The sequence below is a fragment of the Camelus ferus genome, chromosome X, assembly GCF_009834535.1.
Source record: "Camelus ferus isolate YT-003-E chromosome X, BCGSAC_Cfer_1.0, whole genome shotgun sequence".
Classification (NCBI taxonomy): Eukaryota; Metazoa; Chordata; class Mammalia; order Artiodactyla; family Camelidae; genus Camelus; species Camelus ferus.
Genome location: NC_045732.1, coordinates 88,371,278 through 88,384,781, shown reverse-complemented (window position 1 = coordinate 88,384,781; position 13,504 = coordinate 88,371,278).

Genomic DNA, 13,504 nt, shown 5'->3' with positions numbered 1-13,504 from the left:
GTGTGACTCCTCACTTTATTTCCTTTAAAGTATAGATTTGTGTCAGGTTGTCTGCCTTTAATAAATATGTACAAATAGTATGATTTCTTAAATTTGCTGGTGTTAGGCAATGGTTTAGTTTGTGTGAATAAAGGAATTTGAGAAAACCTTCTGGAGGTGCTAGAATGTTCTAGATCTGGATCCACATGGTGGTTCCATAAGTGTGTACATATGTAAAAATTCATCAAGCTATATATTTCAGATTTATGCACTTACTGTATGTATGTTATACAAAAAGGGGGATACAACAAACCTCAACTATAATTTTTTTCAGTGGAAGGGTTAGGGGTGTGTGTGTGTATATATATGTGTGTGTGTGTGTGTACACTTTGGAGATTTTTTTGTACTTTATGGTAAATACGTGTGGCTTTTACAGTCTCAAAAATAATAAACATATATTTTTAAAATGAGCATCACTGTCCTGGTGAAGAGAAGCTCTCATTTTTCTTTCTTGCTTTGTTATTTCCTCCCTAATGTTTCCTGCCTGTTACTTACATTATATCTCACCCCACTTAAACTAACATCTTCTTTCTTCTTGCATTATTCGCAAGCATTTACAAAGCAGCTACTTCTGAAATCTAGCACCTCAGGGCTCTCAGCTGGGTATGGCTGTGGGTGATGATTAGAACTCGGTGCTGAGTTATCCAGGCAAGGCCTGCCCAGGATGCTCAGAAGCTGGACAAGCTGGAAGAGTGAATGAACCAAGTCCTGGAGGGAGATGCGAGGATGAAGGATGAGAAATGACTGTATAGACACAAGCATCCCAGGGCCAAACTGGTGGCATTAACAACTACAGAGCTGGAAGTGGAAAACCAGGAAGAAACTACATAAGCTCAGAGCTTGGTTGTAAACTTTGGAGGAAAGTCAAGAATACAAGCTACAAATTCTGTTGAGGGGCTTGGCTCTGCTTTAACAGTCAGGAGAACCTGGATGCCTGACTGCCAAACTGCTTAAAGGTGATAGGATGTGACGGTCACCTCCTTTAAGTCAAGTACTGTAAGATGTTGCACTTTTAAGACTCAATATTCATTTGGCTCCTTTGTTGTTTCTTTCAGGCTGGTGGAAGAGGTTGTTACCTATCTCTAGATAACAGCTATTATCTATTGAGTTATTCTCATCTATACACCTTCCCTGAAAATATTATTTCCCACCTTTTGCGCACTCGCTATGTGTTACTTAATCTTTGTGGCAACCCCCAGGAGGTAGGTTCTGAATCCCCATTTCACAGATGAGGAAACTGAGGCCCAGGGTAATTAAATCACTTGCCCGATTTTTTATTTTTTATTTTTTACTGCAACAGCTGCTGCCGCTGCCAGTAATTTAGATATTTTGGGCACTGCTTGCTAAGTTGGGATATTACCCATAGGGACCAAGGGCGGCTGTGGAAACAGAAATGTTATAAAGGTTGAAGTGCTGAGCTGTCAGCTATGCCCAATTCTGGCTTCACGAAGCTAGTCCTTTACTAGAAATGAGGAGGACCAGCTGGTCACAGTCCTCCCCCAACCTGGGGAAGGCTGCTTCCCTGATCGGAAGGAAAAGCAGCAAAAACTCCAACTCTACCCCCGACCCCCGAGGAAACACTGCATTGCAGCCTCTCCACCCATTCCATGAAGGAACACAGCTCCAGCCTGCACCACGGCCTCTCCATTCATCGCTGTGTCCCTTCTTTGAATTCCGTTTTAAATGTTACTTGACAATTGGATAAAATCATATTTCAAAGAATGCACTGGACAACGTGTAGCAGGGACCCATTAAAACACCGCTTTGGTATATACAAAAATATACTCCTTTTCACAGATTTAAATACTTCTCAGCTCTCTCCAAAGGACTGCGTGACAGATGGTTTCAAAGAGAGTCACATTTACAAACAGCAGACAAAAATATTATTTAGCAGATTCTCCAAGAGTTCTGAGCCTTCCAGAACCAACCTTTTCCCATGGGTGCTTTTATTTCTAATTTGTGGAGGCGCAAGGAAAGAATCTCTCCACTTCCTAGCAACCTCCGTGTGTGTATTTCCTGGGCTTGCAGAATATAAGAGCTGAAAGAAATTCTAGAGCTCTGAAGCTGACTCTTGTGTTATTTTCAAAAATACTACCTCGGCCTGAAAAATATGAATTCTTTGCCCATGGCAAACATTAAGCCAAAAGCCAGGGTTGGGGGATGGGAGGGTCTACGTGAATAAGAGCAGAATGAACTGATAAAAGGAATTGTCACCAGAGTTATGAATCATATACACAGCCATTTGGTAAAGTAAATTATGCTTCGATTAAAGCCATCAAACAGGGACCACCTCCTGGACAACTGCTCTGCTTCTCAAGTTGTGAAAAAAGTCACGTATCAAGCACATATTATGGGATGGGGGGAATAGCTCAGCGGTAGCGTGCATTCTTAGCATGCACAAAGTCCTGGGTTCAATTTCCCAGTACCTCTTAAAATATAGATAGTTTTTTCAAAAGCACAAATTATGAAAAGGAAATAAGCCACAGCCCTGACCTGTCCCCCAGGAGCATCTACCCTTGGTGGGGACCGAAAAGTTAAGTCACAAAGTAGGCAGCCGGTATTAAATGTGTGTTATAGCCAGTGGTCCTCATCAGGGGAGGGGGGATGTGGCTTGGCTTTCTGGGGGTGGGTCCAGGCAAGGGGAGATATCCACACCAAAGAGACCTCAAAGGGATAGGGGGAGGGTGGAGGGCATGTCAGATAAGCAGAATGCCTTGAATAAATGGCTTAGAGGATGAGCATCTGGGGATGCCCAAACTGGCTGGGAGGAAAGGCTGCTTGGCCATGTCAGTGTGACCCATTAGAGTCTGTTCTCTTCCTGTACCAGTGAAGACTGCCGTCTTTCTCTCACTGTCAGCTTTGCCCTGAAAACCAACAGTATTTACACCATCTTTAACGGGTACCCACCAGAAGAAGAAGAAAAAATCTGAGCAAGGCAACAATATAGACCTCGCTTGCTTTCTGATGAACAGCACAATTGTGGGCTGTGGGAGCAAAGCCATCCTACAGAGAGTTGGTGCATTTTCATCTCTTACAGTGAAATTTTCGTGTTTATTCCTCCCACTCATGTTCTAGAATTTTATTTATAACACTTTCTGGCCTGCTCTTTAAAGTGTGCGTGCGTGCCTCTGTGTGTGAGAGACTGACTGGGAAGCTAAAGTACTCTATTGGGCTTTGAGCATCTGGAAAGCAGGCCCCACATCCATTCCAAGTATAATTATGATCCATTATGCAGGAGGAGCAGCGGTATAGACGGTGCCCCTCTGTTCTGGCTGCACCATCTTGCATAGCTGCCTCCTGGGCTCATAGCCATCCATTCCATCCCAGGAAGGCTGCCTTATTCCCCAGGGCCTGCTGCCAGGCAGGTTCTGGACCAGACCACCCAGACAGGTGGCTACAGGTGTCAAGAGAGAGGCCACCAGCCCAGCTGGGCACCTGGCATGGAGCTGACTCAGCCTGACAGGCAGGAAGTGCTTCCCAGATCCAATGGGGAGGAGTGGGCCTCCTTGCCCTGGTGTGTGGCTTAGAGGTAGTGGCTGCAGGCTGCAGAGGGACTGGATGGGGGCGGGGGGAGGGGGTGGTGCCTGGCCCACACTGAGGCCACAGTGAGCCCTGGTATCTTTCCTGGGACAGGGCTGCCTTTTCAGCCCCACCCAAGGCTGGACAACCAGTCACTTGCCTTTCACTGAGGTGAGGCTCAGAGATGGGCAATCCCTCCTGCTGCAGGTCAGGGCTGGGGGCTCCTCCTCAGGACGGACCCACAGGGAGAGAGAGCAGCTCGGCACTGCTGGGGGCTGAATTGATTCAACAGAGTTTTTCCTCTGCTGTCTTATGTCTGTGTTAACTCATTCATTGATTGGGGGCAACATAATGTAGAGTGGAGAATCCTAGATTTGGAATTAGATCAACTTGTGTTCGAATCCTTGCTCTGCCATTTCATTCCTATGCGATCTCAGGAAAGTTATTTAATCTTTCCAGGCTTCAGTTTCCTCATCTGGAAAATGGGAATAAAAATAGGGCATTCCGTGAAGGGTGGTTGTGAAGCTGGAAAGTATCTTGAACATAATATACAGATACCAAATATTAGCTTTGTTTTTTGCCTCAATGTGCCATACTGATTTTTAAAAAATCCATTTCAAAAACCATGAAGAGGGGGGAGGGTATAGCTGAGTGGTAGAGCGCGTGCTAGCATGCACAAGGTTCTGGGTTCAATACTCAGTACCTTAAAAAGAAAAAAAAACCAGATAAATAAATAAAAACCTAATTACCCCCCCCCAAAAAGAAAACCCATGAAGAATCTATGTCAATTTCTGTTGATCTAAATATTGCTTTAAATACATGGATCACTGCCTAGAATTTTAGCCAGCATCTTGCTATGGAGAGATGTGGCTGTGATGGTTTGTTTTATAGCAGGGTTTCATCTGGATATTCAAAACTTTTTATTCTTTGGTGTTTATTCTTGCTGTGTTGTCTTCAGATTTATTTTTCACCCTCCTGCAGAAGCCCTCCAGGTTGGACCCAGGTCTTCTTGTTTTTGCAGATTAATGTTTCTGAACAAATAAATACATTACATCAAAGGCCTATTCAGCCATCTCAGCAAGATATTGAAACACCCCCATCTGAAGTCAAGGAAGTCCCCAGAGTTGTCAGCTTGATCACTGAGCCTGAGACCAGAGAGAAAGGGGAAGCTGGCCAGCCTCAAGGTCTTTTTAATTGCTCCAAACAAAAGGTTAATGAGGAAGTGGAGAGGCCCTTCCTGGGGGGACACAAAGGCAGAGCCCTTCCCTCAAGGAACTTAGAATCTCCCCTTGGCTCACTGCCTTCCCGATTATACCCTCTTGACTGTTGTTTTGTAAGTGTCCTTAAGTCTTTTCTCAAGAGAGTCCCTTGAAGATGGCTAATTAGGCCTGTAAACCCATCGGAGACAAGGGCCTTGGCTTTTCTTTCTTTTGTTTCCCTCTCCCTCTCAAGGCGACTGGAACAGTCCTCGGCACATGGCCGAGCCTCAATAGAAGCTGCTGACTGTCTGACCTTGGGGACTTGGTCAACAGGCTAGTTAGAAGCCCCAGCTTAAGTTGTGTGAAGTGGCGTTCACGAGTGACTGTGGCTTGCAGGCTGGCTGGCTGGCTTGCTGGTTCAGACGGTGCAAAAGCCATCACAAAGTGCAGGCCTGCCAAGGGCAGTTCAGTCCGGAAAGCCAGCCTGGGAGCAGATGGGGGTGGGCGAGGTGGCAAAGGGGGGTGGCTCAGTCGTCTCCTTCAGTAGCTTGGATGTAATTACCTCTACAACGTGTGCCCAGGTTACCTACTATGGAATTGAGTCTTTGACAGCAAACTGTCTATTAAAAGTGATAAAAGCCAAAGGGAGTAGGGAAGGGGAAGTGGTGCGGGGGGTAGGGTTGGGGAGGCAGGACGGGAGTGTCTGTTTTGAAAAGCTTGACCTTTTAAGATATGTTTAATACTGTCAACATCGAGTATCTTTTAGTTGCTCCTATTACCCCCACAGTAAAGGGTTTTGTGTGATATTTGCTTCTGTTAGCTAAGGAGTCATTGAGCATATTAGCCAAAGCACAACATTCTGGGTGATAATGGAAATTCAGGGAAGCCTTTTTGTCCTGGGGGTGGGGGGTAGAGAAGAGCATACCTGGAGCCAGGAAGGATTCCTAGTGAAACCATTGAGAATTAGGGACTGTCATGTCTCCTATTAGGATCAATTTCCTTCCCTTGTAGAAGCATAATGATGGAAAGGCATCCATCTAACCAACTGAATATCACTATAGCCAATGACCAGTCAAATCTGAGAGTCAAGGAACAATGTTCCTAAGGCCTCTTGGGGGAAGAGAGCAGATTTAATCCATGTGGTTTCTGAAGGAGAAACTGGGAACAAAGGGTGGAAGTTACAAGGATGCAGATTTCAAAGCTATATAAGGAAGAGCTTTCTAAACCACTAGAGCTGTTAAAATCTAAATGGGTTGCCTGCTAAGGTAATGAGTTCTCCATGTGGGTAAGTGTTTAAGTTTCTGATTTAGTCCTCCTAACCACATATCCTGCTTCTCTGCCCAAATTTGCAAAACCAAAGGCCTAACCGCCCATGATTCAAAGTGACTAAATGTGAGATCCTGGCATCCTAGTCTCGGGGGCTGTTGGGTCCAGGGGCTGTTGGGTCCAGGGCCAGTTCCAGCTGGTATAATGGGGATTTCTTCCTGTAGAAATCAAAGTAGGGTCCTCCAGGCCTGGCTCCCTGGGGGGGGGGGGGGGCGTGGCTCCAGACCAAGTACTTCCTGGAGTGAGTTGAGATGCTCCTGCTTTGCCCCTCGGGGAGTTGGACACTCCAGGTGTTGGACCTTCCTTCTGTTATTGGGCTTTCTGGGTTCCAGGCGGGCCATCCGGCTGTAGCATCCCACCTATTCAGTCACTCTCTAAGGCAGGTCCATTCTTCTGCCCCAAGGAAGAGCTGCCACCAAGCAAGCTTGGCAAGTAAATACAAGACGTTTACAAACTCCAAACCATTTTTCACTAGTTTGCCAGTCCCCTAAAGGTACTCTAAAAGACATGAAATTAGCATTCTTGACCTTTGACCCTACACAAATCATCATTCTCTGAAAGAGTGGCTATTTGCAAAGCAGAATTCAGCCATTCAGGTCTGATAGACTCCACCTGGAGATGTGCACTTGGAGAGGCAGGTTTAGAGCCTCTACCTTCAGTTTCATCTCAGTTTTAAGTGTATTCAGCCCTTAAATGAATATTCATTTTAAAGAAAGCATTCAAGACTTTTGAGTGCTACTTTCAATGATAATATTTAACATGGGGTTGGGGAAATTTATCCATTTATAATTTATAAAGTGTTTTCAAGAACCTGGACTTAAAGGAGCAAAGACTCAGCACCCCTTCCCCGGAACATATATACTCAATAAATATTAAGATCTCAAATGAAAACTCGGATGCCACTGTCCCATTGGGGTGAAGGCAGATTTGGTATTGTCACCCACTCTCAGTTTACAGATGAGGAAATTGAGGCTTATAGATGTTCAGTGACTTGTCCCTCACCTCATCTGCCAATCTGGAGCTAAACAGGGAAAGCAGAAGCCATGAAAATGGATGGGCCCCTGTGCTGTTCTGGGGCAGGAAAATCTGCTGCAGGGCAAGTGAGTCTTTGCTGCAATCTCTTTGTATTGCTTTGTGCCCTGCCTCCTATCTAAGCTGCAGAGTTGTGGCTGTCCAGCAGGTTTGGGGTCTGAAATGTCTTCTACCACCTTCAAATCTCACCGGAGAGAAAAAAGAAAAGCTTTTCATTATTCTAGTAATTCAACCACCCAGCTATTTTCCTGAGTTTCTTTGCTGTTTTTGTTAGATTTGAGGAAGACTTTATTATTGTCAGATTCTCTTTGATTTTTAAAAGTTTTTAAGGTTAAAAAAATTTTTTCCCTTTTTTTTTTTTTTTTTAAGAGGGAAGAGTCTAAAACTGGTAATGTCCCAGCTTCTCTCACTCTCTTTTAAATAACTTGTAAAAAAATAAATAAACTTAAAAAAATTAGGCACCTTGATTGTTAACATCCTCTCTTGATGGCTCAGAGCCCACTTCAGTGCACTTTCATGAGTGGGTACAAAGACCCTGTGGGTCCCCTTTCCATCCACCATCACCTCCCTTATGGCCCTTGAGGACATCAGGAGCTTGCTTTCCATGAGCTCCTGTGAAGAGTAGTAAGGCTGAGCTGATCAGCAACTTGTACCATACTTGGGCCTGGAACTTGAGCTTCTGGAACATACCAAGACTGTGCCCTTTGGAGGAGAGCTGGGGGAGATGGAGCCAGGAAGGATTGTTACAACCACCTCTGCTCCGCCCCCACATTCTAATGGGCAAGGAGAGGGGAGGGTAGTGGGACAGAGGTCTCTGGGCATAGCTGGAAACAAAGACAAGAATCAGTGGGGAACCTGCTGAGGAAATTCTTGACAACGTGGGTGGCAGAGGCTGTCTGAGAGGAAGGCCTTACTATGTGTCAAGGGCCTGCTAGGTATTACTTATTCATTTCTAGGTGCTTTCTTATGTTATCTCATTTAATCTTCCTAACAACCTCAAGAAATGAATGCTAAGATCCCAGATTGTACGGATGAAGATACAGAGAGGCGCTGGCACCTGCCCAGGGTCACACCGCTGGCTGTCCTGTGAGGCTGGCTTCAGTGCTCCTGTTTCCTGCTTGGCTGCAGCAGGCCAGCAGCCCCAACACCATCTGACCGGGAAGAAGAAAGAGGAGATGGCAGGAGATGCTTTGCCTTCCTGGGTTTCTGCAGTTTCCAGGCCCGACACTGAACGGGGAGGGTCTGGAGCTGCTCTGCTCCTCTGCTTGGTGCCCACCGGCCTCCTCCTGTGTCGACCCCCCAGGTACCCCGGGAACACACAGTCTTTAGTGTGCTGCCCTCCCCCCTCCCTTCCCTCCACACCCCCTACAAACTGGAGCTCTTATCCTCAAATTCAACCCTCCCCGGAAGCAGGAATCTATGTGCTAATGTGTTAATCCTCCTATTCAAAAGGTCGCTACTTCCCTACTGTGGGGACCAGCCACAGCCTATAACCTGCCCCATACAGTATTTCTGTCCTGGGGTGAGCCTTGTTCCAGCCTAATTATAGCACAAAGGGGAGTTTAGACCCACTCAGGCAGTTGCTTAAATTTACTGGGAGCAAATGGGGCTAGGGGATTTGGAAGGTAGCAATAGGGTCCCGACTTCCAAGTTACTGGAGATCACGTGATGGCCAGGGCTCTGAGAGGAACTGAGAGGGCTAGAGAGGAGAGTCCTGAGTGTGTACCTGAGCTAGAGGGATTCCCCTCAAGAGGCAGGAGACTGACCTCTTGGAGGAATGCAGCCCTCCCTCCGGGGGCCATCAGGAGCCTGTAAAAAGGTGGCCTCCCCTGTAGGAACCTTTCCTTCCTGTGTGGGAGAGAACTGGGCTCAGGTTGCAACCAGACCATTCTGAGAAGGTCTGGAGAGAAGGGAATGGTGGGAACAGGCCCCCGGAGCCTTTCATAATGGTGGCAGGGAAGAGAGGCAATGGTGGCCTCACTGTCTGGCTGGGGCTTCCCAAAGGACAGAGGCCTGGGGGAGTTATGGGCACCTGCTCCTACTTTGCTGAGCAAATGAAACAGCAGGGAAGATATTCTGCCCCTCTCCTGCCTCTCCTTGGCCACTGTGGTATGGCAGTACCTGGAGGAGGAGGAGGAAGAGAATGAGGAAGATGAGGGCCTGGTCACTGGACATAGGAAGCTGCTGAAAGGACTGGTGTTTAAAGGGAAGGAGCACTGGACTGGGATTCAAGAGTCAGGGATCCAATCTTTTTCAGTCTCTGACCCTGTATCTTTCTTCATCTTCTCGCTAAGTAGGTTGGGCTAGCTCACTGATAGGGACCTTTCCAACTCCAGTATTCCAGAACTGACCTCCTGAGGAGAGTTTCTGGAAGTTAAAAGGTGGGACAGAACATGAGGCTGGAAGACACAGAAGACCTTTCCCCCTGGTGAGTCAAAACTGGGATGCCATGATGGGTGCCACTGCCACAGTCAACAGCCTCGGCCCCACCGCTCGCCCCTCCTGAAGCCCTCATGTGAGGCTACAGATAACCAGCCATGGCCGCCCCCTCTGGTCCCTGGGATTCACTGAAGAGCACAAGTCTGTATTTGCCCTGTAAAGACCTGACTGACAGAAGGCCCAAGATCCCAATGGGCAAACAGGGCAAAGTGTGAAAAAACATATTACAATCTCTTCTAACAATCTTGTGATTAGGGATAATGAATTTTCTCCCTTTTGCATGTTTTCCAACTTTTCGGGAAGGTGTTTATATTAATTTTTCTAAAATTCGTTTTCCTAAAAGGAAGTTTGCCAGGGACAAACTGATTTTGATGGCAAGGTCAGATTGATCAGCCCTTCACTGGGCTGAGATTTAATTTGGAATTATACTGTCTAATATGCTAACCACTAGCTATGCATAGCTATTCAAATATAAATTAATTAGGATTAAGAACAATTTTAAATTCACTTCATCCATTGCACTGGACACATTTCAAGTGCCTAGCCGCCACGTGTGCTAACGGCTACCATATTGGACAGTGCACATATAGAATATTTCCATCATCTCAGAAAGTTCTACTGGATAGTGCTGCTTTGGAACACATATGCAAATAGGTCTGAAAGTCAAAGTCATATCAAATGTGTGCTAATGGTACATTGGCCCTACTAAAGAGACCAAATATCTTTAAAGCACCTACTTGGAATCCTTTGCCCATAGTAATGTGATTGTTCCACTTTATTTCCTTACAGTCATTCAAAGAGGTGAACCCAACCTCCTTGGGCAACACTCTGTTACAGTTATTACATGATTGAAAGTAATAAAACCTTATTTCCTGAAAGTATGATCTTACCACTTTTAAAGTAGTAACTGACCTTTGGCTCATCTTTCTGGATCCCAGCTTCCTGCATCATTCTAGAAGACAGCCAGTCCATCTGAGAGGCTGCTGTTTTGCAAGATGGGTGAGGTCTGCCGGTAGATCCTGAGATGTCTGATAGAATTTTAAAGCCAGTTGTTACCCTGACACCTTATTCACAGAAGATCAGGCCTTATAGTGGGGAGTGGGGGTGTGGGGTAAAGTGGCAATAGAGTCGAGGGGTGGGGGGTGGGGCGAAGTCCAAGCAACAGGGACATTTGACTGTTACCCTGACGCTTCCTTCCAGGAAATGGGAAAAAAATCCTCCTTATAAGGAGGTTGTGAGACCCCAGAAATGCTAGTCTTTCCCTCTGATCCCTCCCCCAACTAAGAGAGCATACCCTTACCACACTTTTGCTGTGGTCCCACCCATTAACACTCCTCAGGGCAGTTTAGACATCGTTAAATGGGCCAATCTGCTCTGACCAGGCCCTATACTAGGCATCGTGAACTCAGAAACGAGCAAGATCCCATCCCTGCCCTCGAAAAGGATTATACTTTTGCAGGGGACACAGGCATCTAAGCAATGTATTTCAACTCAGTGTGGTAGGTGCTACGTACAGACGTGTGCTGTGCTGTGAGGGCACAGCAAAGGGAAAATGCTGTACTCTGAATGCAGACATAAGGGGAGATTCCTGGAGGAAATGACAGGAGAACTAAATAAAGGGTAAGTAGAAGTTCACTCACCAAGACTAGGTGAGAATTGGGTGTTCAAGGAAGAAGCATGGAGGCATCTAACAGCCTGGCCTTGGCTGGTGGGCGGTGGAGGAGCAAAGACTAAAAACAGTTTGCTGTGGCACCAGCACAGGGCAGAGGTGTGTAGGAGTTGGGGACACCTGGGTAATGGAGTTGGCATGGTAGGCCACACAGGACCCTATGAAGAGTTTGGACTTGATCTTGATGACAATGAGGACACCCTGGAAGGCATGCTGGTGAGAATGGACTATAGGGGAATTTGTCTGCATGGAAAAAATCAGCAGAGCATCAGAGATCCTGCTCCTATTCCCAACATATGTACTGGAATCACTCAATCAAGGTCACTGAGCTTCCAACCAAGTTCTATGTCTATAGTACATTCCATTGTCTCTGAGAATGCACCACAGGAAGAGCCTAGGAATGGGCCAATAGGCGCATTTCCATTCATTGAAACTGGTCGATATGAATGACGCAAGGTACAGTGCTAAGCACTCTGGGAAATGAAAAGAAAATTAAGGCATGGCCACTGCCCTCAACCCTCCTGCTTTTTGAAAAATCTAAAAATATATCAGAGGCTTGGCTGTAATTTAAATGGTAGCACATGTAATACTACTCTGGGACGTGTAACGATGTTTAGAATGATAACGACTTCTAATAATAACTTTGGTGATATAAAAGTTTTTTCTCAGGAAATGACAGGCGTTTAGGCAGAAATTTTTGCTACCAAGACTAAAATATGATATTGAGCTTTTCTGATTGACCCAGAGAAGTGAAAATGTGACCAGAATTCAAAGTTAGCTATTTCTTTCTATGGCTTTGGGTATATTCCTCCTCTGGACATCAGTTTGTTCTTCTAGAAAATGGACTATCCAGTCCCAAGAACTAATTCAATATATGCTTATATATGTGAGACATTTCCTTTTATGCTCTTTTGCTTTCTTTTTAAATTCCCGTTACTCTATTTCTCAGGAGGATTTGGTTCTCTTTCCCCCTATGATTTCCACGACGTTTCAAAGCTCTTCAAATGAAAATATGCGAGTCATGACTTGTGGGTAGCAAGTTAGGACTTGTGGGGACAGTTCGGGGGAGGGCAGACTCTGAGATCTTGCCAGCAACTGTTTTCCCCCTTGATTCGAACGAAGGAAAAGATCATGTTATTTATACAGCATAAGGTTCCAGATTTTCAGGAATGAAATCTGAGCCCAGCATGTCAACATATTGGTCTGGTCTGTCTTGGAATCTACAGTAGATGGATTTCTTTGTGCTGGGAAACATTAGGAAGGTCAATATTCTTTTCTGATTTTTTTTTCTTTTAAGAAAAGGGTTCATTCTCACACTCTAAAGTGGTGGTATTAGATATCATCCAGATAATACACTCAATGGTCCTGCTGACTTCGGTTTCAAACATAAAGCCCCAGGGCAAACAGCTTTTATGTATTCAGTTACATGTTCTTTCCTTCACAGATAATGTTTTTCCACACATACTCCCAGCCCTGGAGGAAATAAAGAAGTGAACAATCAAATGAAATAAAAATAATGGTGATACTAATGAAAGTAAGCCCCAAATTGCAAGGAACCCAGAGAGACATCAGCCTGGGCTTCTCAATCCATCAGGAGTTGCTCCAGAAAGGGGAACTTGATAGAAGCAGCAGGTTGGGCAGAAGCCTCCTGGCAGAGGTGAGCGGCAGCCCTGGTGGGTAGTGGAAAGAGTTCCGGGCTGGGGATCAGAGTCCTGCCCTCTTTTTGATGAGCTCTGCAGCAAGGTGGACTCACTTCCCCTCACTGGCTTTCAGGTTCCTCATCTTCAAAAGAAAGGGGTTGGCTTAGACCTACAGGAAAGGACACAGCGCTGGAGTCAGGCAGCTGGAGGTCTGCCTCCTGGCTCTGCCGCTGGCCGGTGTGTAACCTTGGACAGTTATTCTCTGAGCCTCAGTTCCCTCCCCTGTAAAATCAAGGACAATAATACCTTCCTGACCGAGCTATCCTGAGGATTAAAGGGATAATGTTTTTTAAAGTGTCAGGCACATCGGAGCCAGCACTCAGGAAACTTGAGTTCCTTTTCGACTTCCTCTTTAAGTCTCTCCCAGCCCTAAAACACTCTGTCTCCAATCCAGTTCCTTTGTCTCCACAATCCAGTCCGGGGCTTGGAAAAGTCCCTCGTTCCCAATCACTGCGGGAGCACACACACCTGAATTGTTTCTTTCAGTTTTCCAAATGGCCACTCAAACTTTCTTCCTGGGAAGTTTTGGCCCCAATTCACGGTCTCTTAAGAGTGTATAGTCCCAGTTTTTTCTTCCCTGA